Here is a 7,325-nt window from a genome sequence, read left to right as displayed (position 1 = left end):
CCCAAGCCCTGTATCTATTAAGCAGTTATTCCCCATTTCTCCTTCTCCCTAGTCTTTGGCAACCACCAATCTTCTTTCTGTCAGTATGGATTTACCTATTCTGGATATTTCATACAAACGGAATCACACAATATGTGACCTTTTGTGTCTGGCTCCTTCCACGTAGTATAATGTTTTCGAGGTGCATCAGCGTGAGTGGTAGATTTTTTTTTGCTATCATTTTGAAAAGCTATTTGTGAACTCTAGATTTTAAAACTTTTATGTCACCTGGATTGCAAAATCTTAACATATTATCTGCCAATGGATTTTGTGTACAGAAAGAATCATTTGTCGTTCAAAAATTGTAATTTTTTACATAGTTGCATGTATCTTGCTTTCCTTTAATCTCTGCGTTGGAAATTCAGCCCTTAAAGTTTCTTCTAATATTTTTATTCGTTTAGGTTTACATTTAAATTTTTAAGCAAACTGGAATTTTAGTATATGATTTTTTTCCCTTGGAGGGATAGCTATTGGCAGTGTTGTTATTTTTAAATAAATCATCCTTTCTTGACTAGATTGAAATCTCATTTTCCATATATTCAGTTCCTGCTAGTGACTTTTTCTGATTTCTCTAGTGTGTTCCACTGATATCTCCCACTGTTCCCATTCTGATACCATACTGTTTTGATTACAGTGGTTTGTGTTGTTCATAATTTTCTTTCCTTGCTACATTTTTTTTTCTGGATTTGTATTAACATACCTAATCTTTTTTTTTTTTTTTTGATCATAGGCAAGAAAAGTTACTTTTTATCAATTTTGAAACTTAAAAGCAATACATTTAAGAATTCATTCTGAAATAAATAATTAGATAATTTTCTCATGTTTCTGTTGCTAACTCTGTAAATTTTAATCCCGATTAGCAAGAAAAGATTGCTATTCGACTGGGCTTCTTCTTAGGGAAGATACAAAGATAAGACCCTTCCCATCAAGTCTTCTATAAGTCACAAGTGTTTCATACTCGGGTCCAGCACCACTGCATTAATCTGTGAGGAAAGCAAGTACGGAGTAATATATAAGCTTCCCTGGGAAAGCTGTGTGTAATCTGCTTATTAGCGATTCCTTGCAGAGCCTGTCACTATGACTTTTTGCCCCATGATTACCAAAGACCATTGAACTCTTCATTCATAAAGCATTTGTAGGCAACCATTGTGTACCCATTACTGGGTAAGACCTAGAAAAGAAGACATTACTTGTTTCAGCTTTGAAAAACAAACATAATTTTTACTTCACTAAAAGAAGACACAATCTCTACCCTTGCAAAAAATCACAGCACAGTTGGGAAAATATAAATATTTATAATTATATCTAAATACATCTTCAAATCAACATTTATACACACATATACACACATATCCCAGTAATAACTTACATTTGTATAGCATAGCTCTTTATAGCTTAGAAAGTGTGTTCATCAAAATTGTTTTATTAGAATACCCTACAAATGTGAACAATGTCCATTAGCTATTTGTACCCCTGATTTACTGATGCTCAAAATAAGATGTGTAAGGATGAGCAAGGTCAAACACCTTTCAGAGAAGATGGTTTAGTTCCTGCTATTCTTTACTCAGGTTTGTTCTTTGGTGGAGCCATCCTAGACTCCCAGCACCAAAGCTATGGAACATTTTTTTCTCCCAGGAGTGGAGGTATTCTATTCCAGTTTGGTGGGCATTTATATTATGTAGTGTGAACTGTTCTTATAGCTGGGAGATCCGGTAGAGAACAAGACCTCCATGGTCCCTGCCTAACAAAGTTGATGTATGTAATGTGTTTTGGGAGTGACCGACATGTAGAGCAGGGGAGACAAGGATAATAAACATATAAACAAATAATTAGAATTATGATAATTATATAATGGACTGATATATGATAGACATATTTGACCTGACAGAGCTGGATAGCAAGCAAACTTTTGTAAGCAAGAGATTGTTAAACTGAGTATGCCGTAATTTGGGGAAAAGCATTGAAGAAGAGGGAAAGCCTGAAGGTCGGAAGGAGAATAGAACATCAAAGGATCTGAAATGGGTGGGAAAGGCTGGATTATGAATAGCAAAGTTGGATAGAAATAAAGCCAGAGAGTGAGGCAAGATTCTAAAGGACTGGTAGGTCCAAGTGAAGATTTTGGAAGTTATCCCTGCAGCAGTGAGAAGTTCCAGAGAGACATGGTTATATTGGAATGCTCTGACTGCTTCAGAGTAGGGCATCAGAAGAGAGAGCAGTGAAAAGCCTGTTGACAAAGTGTGGTGAGAAATGGGGGCGACTTGGACTGGGATGTTGGTAGAGATGGAGAGAAGCAAACATATTTGAGAAGCATGGGAATAGGATTCGCAGGTCTGGGTAAATGATTCCTGGTGTAGGGAGGATGTCAAGAGTATCTCCCAAGCTTTAACCTGGGCTTGAGGGAAAGATGATGTGAATTTAAAATGACAATTCAATTGAGGGGTCTTGAAAATTGTTTTGGTTCTTTCTTCGTTGATGCAAAAGGAGGAAAAAAAAAAAAAGAATGTGCCCTTGTAGGAATTGGAGCCCCAATTACACACCAAACATTTGTTTTAACTACAGAAGCTACAGTTGTACAGAGCTGAAGTGAATGTGATACACTAGTGATAATAAAACTGAGGTCCTGCCCTCTATAAAAGTTACACTAATTATTATACACTTGCATGTTCACTCATGTTATTTATTATTTTCTATTTAAAACTATTATTTTTATTGCAAAAGAGGCATAATTTTACTCTCAGCCTATAAACCTTACTATAACTTATCTGTATCTCCTAAGCACAGAGCCATTTTTGTCCCTTTAATAAGTGTAGTAATTTACATTGGCTAATGGTACAACTATGATAATTAGCATAATGTAGTTGTATTCTTAACCACTGCCTTATTAAAACAATTTTAAATCTTGCTATTTTTTCCTGGTGGAGTGGAGTTTATGATTACCCATGATTTTTTTTTTTTTAACTATGTATAAAAAAAAAACCAAAAACTTTGCTTCCTTTATTTCACTTCTATCTGAATCTGGTCAGCAGAATTTTACATGTGGTTTGGGGATTTTAATCACTGTTGAGTGAAATTGAATACTTTGTGCTTTTTTTCTTGGTTCTAGATTTATTTGGGTTTTCTTCCTAGGTCTTTTGCTTCCAGGCTAGTGTATGCAGTTTTTCATGACCAAAAGGAAATTTAGTCATTTTTTTCAACTACGCCATGATAGATAGTTGCAGAGAGGAAAGTTTAATGTTAATGATTAAAATTCTGAATAAAAATTAAAGTGCACTCTTTTATCTGGCATTATTATAAAATAAAATACTTTGTTTAACCAAATATTCATATACAAACTCCATATAAAACTTATAGAAATTATTAATTTCTAATAATCAGAGCCAAATTAACTTGCCTAAAACTGAAACCAACTTTAATTGTATTTTTGGCCTTTGGAGAGTCAGAAGGTTTTTCTAATCCTGAAGGTTTTTCTAATCCTGACCAGCACACGAGTGGCAGCCATCAGCTCTGTTATGCTTACTCCAGAAAGTTGCAAAAGTTAAAAGTAATAGAACATTTTGAGTATTCCAAAAGATCTTTATTATCTATTTCCAAGATATGGGAAACTTCTCAACTTTTTTAACAAAGCATTTTCTAAAGGCTTAAAATAAAGCATTAAAGCTAGAGAGGCCAGGTCTAGGAGGTAAGCTAAGGCATAGTTAAGATAATTGACATGACAAAGTTTTAAATTTTGATATTATTTAAAATTCCAATAATCTGGATCCTAATTCAAGAGAACCATTAATTAAGTGGATTTATTTTTCAGCATTGGCCTCTCCCTCCTTTAGTGTTGAGGTTGTTGAACTCGGTCTCATCATCCACCTGCAACCCCAGGTCACCGATGATCAGAAGACCTTTCAAGTTGCAAATTATGAAAAAATATTAAATTATGCTTACTATGCTGAAGTTAATCTGAAAACTTACTAATCAAATATCTTGAATATTTCTAATATTTCCAATCAAATACCTTGAATATTTCCATGTAATAATAATGTCTCCATTATTTAATTTGGAGAATTTGGTAACAGAAACAGACAAGAGCAAAACTCAGTGTTTCAACAACCTATGAAATTCAGAAAATAAGGAGACCCTTTTTTCCTTTTTAATTACCCAGAATCAACTTACTTCTTTTGACTCATAAAGCTCAACCTAACATGGGTATGCCAGGGGACAACAACAAGGATACTTGCTGCATTGCTCTTCTGGTGCAAAGTGTGTCAGTCTGTATCACTTATTAAAGATTTTTTTTTAGTGGAATGAGATTTTACATAGATCAAATAATTGCATCCATTTTCTTCCTTGTTTATCTCCCTGAAGTTGCTTAATGAAAGGCCAATACAAGTGCTATTAACAGCAAGAGATGAGGCCAGGGATATGAAACACCTCTGTAAACTGTAAACTGCTCACAGATATATGATGATGAGACAATGATAACAGTGGGTGTTTTGAACAAGGCTGACAGTTGAATACTCCCTATGCAGTGACTGGGAACCAGGGAAGCAGGTTTCCTGGAGGAGACTTTAGTATGTTAGCTTCTGCATTAATTTGAATCCGTTCATCTGCTCTGCTGAGATCTTGCACATTGTTTGGCCCATTTCACTCTCTAATGACAGGTCTGGTGCATTTTGATGGAGAACTTGCCAAACATGTCAGATTTCAGACCAACAGGTAACCAGCCAACCCTGTCTCTGAGACATCCTTTCTACATGTTGATTTCATTTGTTTTGCCTCCTTCTACACCGTCCAACTCCAGGCTGATTTCTTTCAGAAGGCCTTTTCTTCACTATTCTCACATGAAAGGCCTTTGCCTTGGGGGTACTTAATATTTGAACTCTTATTTTGACAACAAATTTATTATCAATATTGTGACATCTCTCCTTTGGCCTTCTGGAATCCTTACTTCAACCCATGTATTTTCAGGTAAATTTCATGTGTATGTGCTTTATATTCCCTTTCATAACATAAAACTATATATAGTATATTGTATAGTATGGTTTTGAGGTATGTTTTGATGTCCAAAACCATGCTCTTATATCTCTTTAGATGCTTCACAGTGCTCAGGATTCATGAAAATATATGAGTTCAGTTTTTGTTGATATGATTTTCATGTCCAAAGAAATATTTATAAAACTTCTTGTGCTTAGGAAATATATTTGATTTGTTTTATTTTTTAAAAAGACACTTTTTCATAAGAAGGACTGTATGTGGTATGGATGAAGGCAAGATACAAAAGCATTTTTTTCTGCAGTTCTATCTTTGGTTGATTTTCAGTTAGATCAAGGATACTTAACATAGATGGGATTCATAGGGTCCTTAAACTGCCTGAAATTGTATGAATATTATTGTGTGTTTGGGGCCGTTTTTCCCCTGTGGGGAAGAGTGCAACGTTAATGCATGTATAAAATACTCAATACATAAAAATGCAAATTTATAAGTTGGATGTTCATTTTATAAAATGATTAGGTAGGATTTTGTTTACTGAGCTCTCTTCAACATTTGAAATTATTCCGTTTACCTGTCACTTTTCAGAAACCCATGTTCTTTGCTCTGGACAAAGTACACCAGGAATTCTCCAATTTGCAGTGGAATAAATAATCCCACAAATGTACTGCATCTTTCCGTGAGACAGACATAATTTGGAAATGTGAGTCTCATGGAAGTGAAGGTGTTTCTTCATTTGTTTGTTTTTGTTGTTTGATTGATTCTGTATGAGACCTCACATGAGACACAACACCGGCCTCGCAGTTGGTGGCTGAATAAAATTGATGTCGTGGATTGAACAGCTCTGTTTGTGTATTAGTCACATAAATGAGTTTTTTTAATACCCCAGCCTCCACCTTCCTTGAACTCCTCTCTGACAGCAATCTTGTTTTTCCGCCCTACCTCACCCATGATCACACACCAGACCAGTGGTTCTCAAACTGTGGGCCCCAGACCAGGAGACTCAGCATCACCTGGGACTTACTAGAAGTCCAAATTTGGGAGCTCAGCCCCAAACCTATGGCATCAGAAACTCTGAGTGAAGTCCAACAGTTCCTTTACCCAGCCTTCCCGGGGATTCCGAGAGCTGCTGCCCTAGACCTTGCCAAAACCAATAACTCAACCTGTTCCATCATCTCAACCTCAAGCTTCTCATTCTCCAGTCACCATTTTTATCTTTCCAGCCCTCTCCCTCTAAATCTCAACTTCCCCTAGGATCCATCATTCTTGTTTACTTTTTCTCATCACCACCCATTGTCCTTGTTACTCCTCTCCTAATTAGACTCAGTTGTCCATGATTAGAATCATTGTCTCACGCTCCTCCTCTCATCATCTTACCTGGACAAATCCAACCCTTCACTCTGCACCCTCACGACTGACTGGAGGAAAACTCACAACATTGTTGGTGATCCCACTTTACCACTATCTGAACTGGGTCTTTAGTGCTCCCTGGAAATCATAGTACATTTTCCTGGTCCGGTCACTTTCATATCCTTTTAGAAGAGTATTTTCACATTCTGCCTTTTACGTGGATCTTCCTGTGGATAAACTTTGCCCTCCCCAAGGCCAGCTTCTACATTGGATTTTGTCCCTTCTCCCCGATTAAAGGAAATTGTTCCAGCAACTCTTTCTCTCTGCTGCACCTTCATTTGTTCCTATTGGGTCACTCCCATCAGCAAAATAAACAGCAAAATAAAAATGCTGTCATATAATGTGACATTAAAAAAATTCTCCTACCTGCAAATGCCCTGCTCCCTACTACCCATTTCTCTATTTTAATAGGAATACTCCAAGAAAAAAAAATTGTCCCTAGTCATTTTCTCCCAGCATTCTCTCTTGAACCTATTCCAATAAGACTTTTGTTTCCATTGTTTCACCAAAATAATTCTTGTCAAAATTATCTAGAGCTCCATGGTGCACTTTGCAGGCTTCAGCCATCTTTATCCCCCTCACCCCATTCTCTCAGAGAGCCCAGTGTGGGGCTTGAACTCAGGAACCACGAGATCATGACCTGAGCCAAAGTCAGATGCTTAACCAACTGAGCTACCCAGGCACCCCTCACAGGTTATAATTTTAAGAAGGCATGTAAAGATGCGATTAAGAACACTCAAATGTAATCTGAGGAAATATAATCGGGAATCACATTTTTTTTTAAACCACAAAAATTGTGACATCTTGCAAGGTAGTTAAAATTTCTATATCCATTCTTTGAACAAGTTAACTGAGGGGAAGGAGAAAGCAGTACATTTCCAGAGCACAGCACACATTGG

This window comes from Herpailurus yagouaroundi, unplaced genomic scaffold (assembly GCF_014898765.1).
Source record: "Herpailurus yagouaroundi ecotype Mexico unplaced genomic scaffold, PumYag 210, whole genome shotgun sequence".
Lineage (NCBI taxonomy): Eukaryota > Metazoa > Chordata > Mammalia > Carnivora > Felidae > Herpailurus > Herpailurus yagouaroundi.
This window is presented reverse-complemented; position numbering follows the sequence as displayed.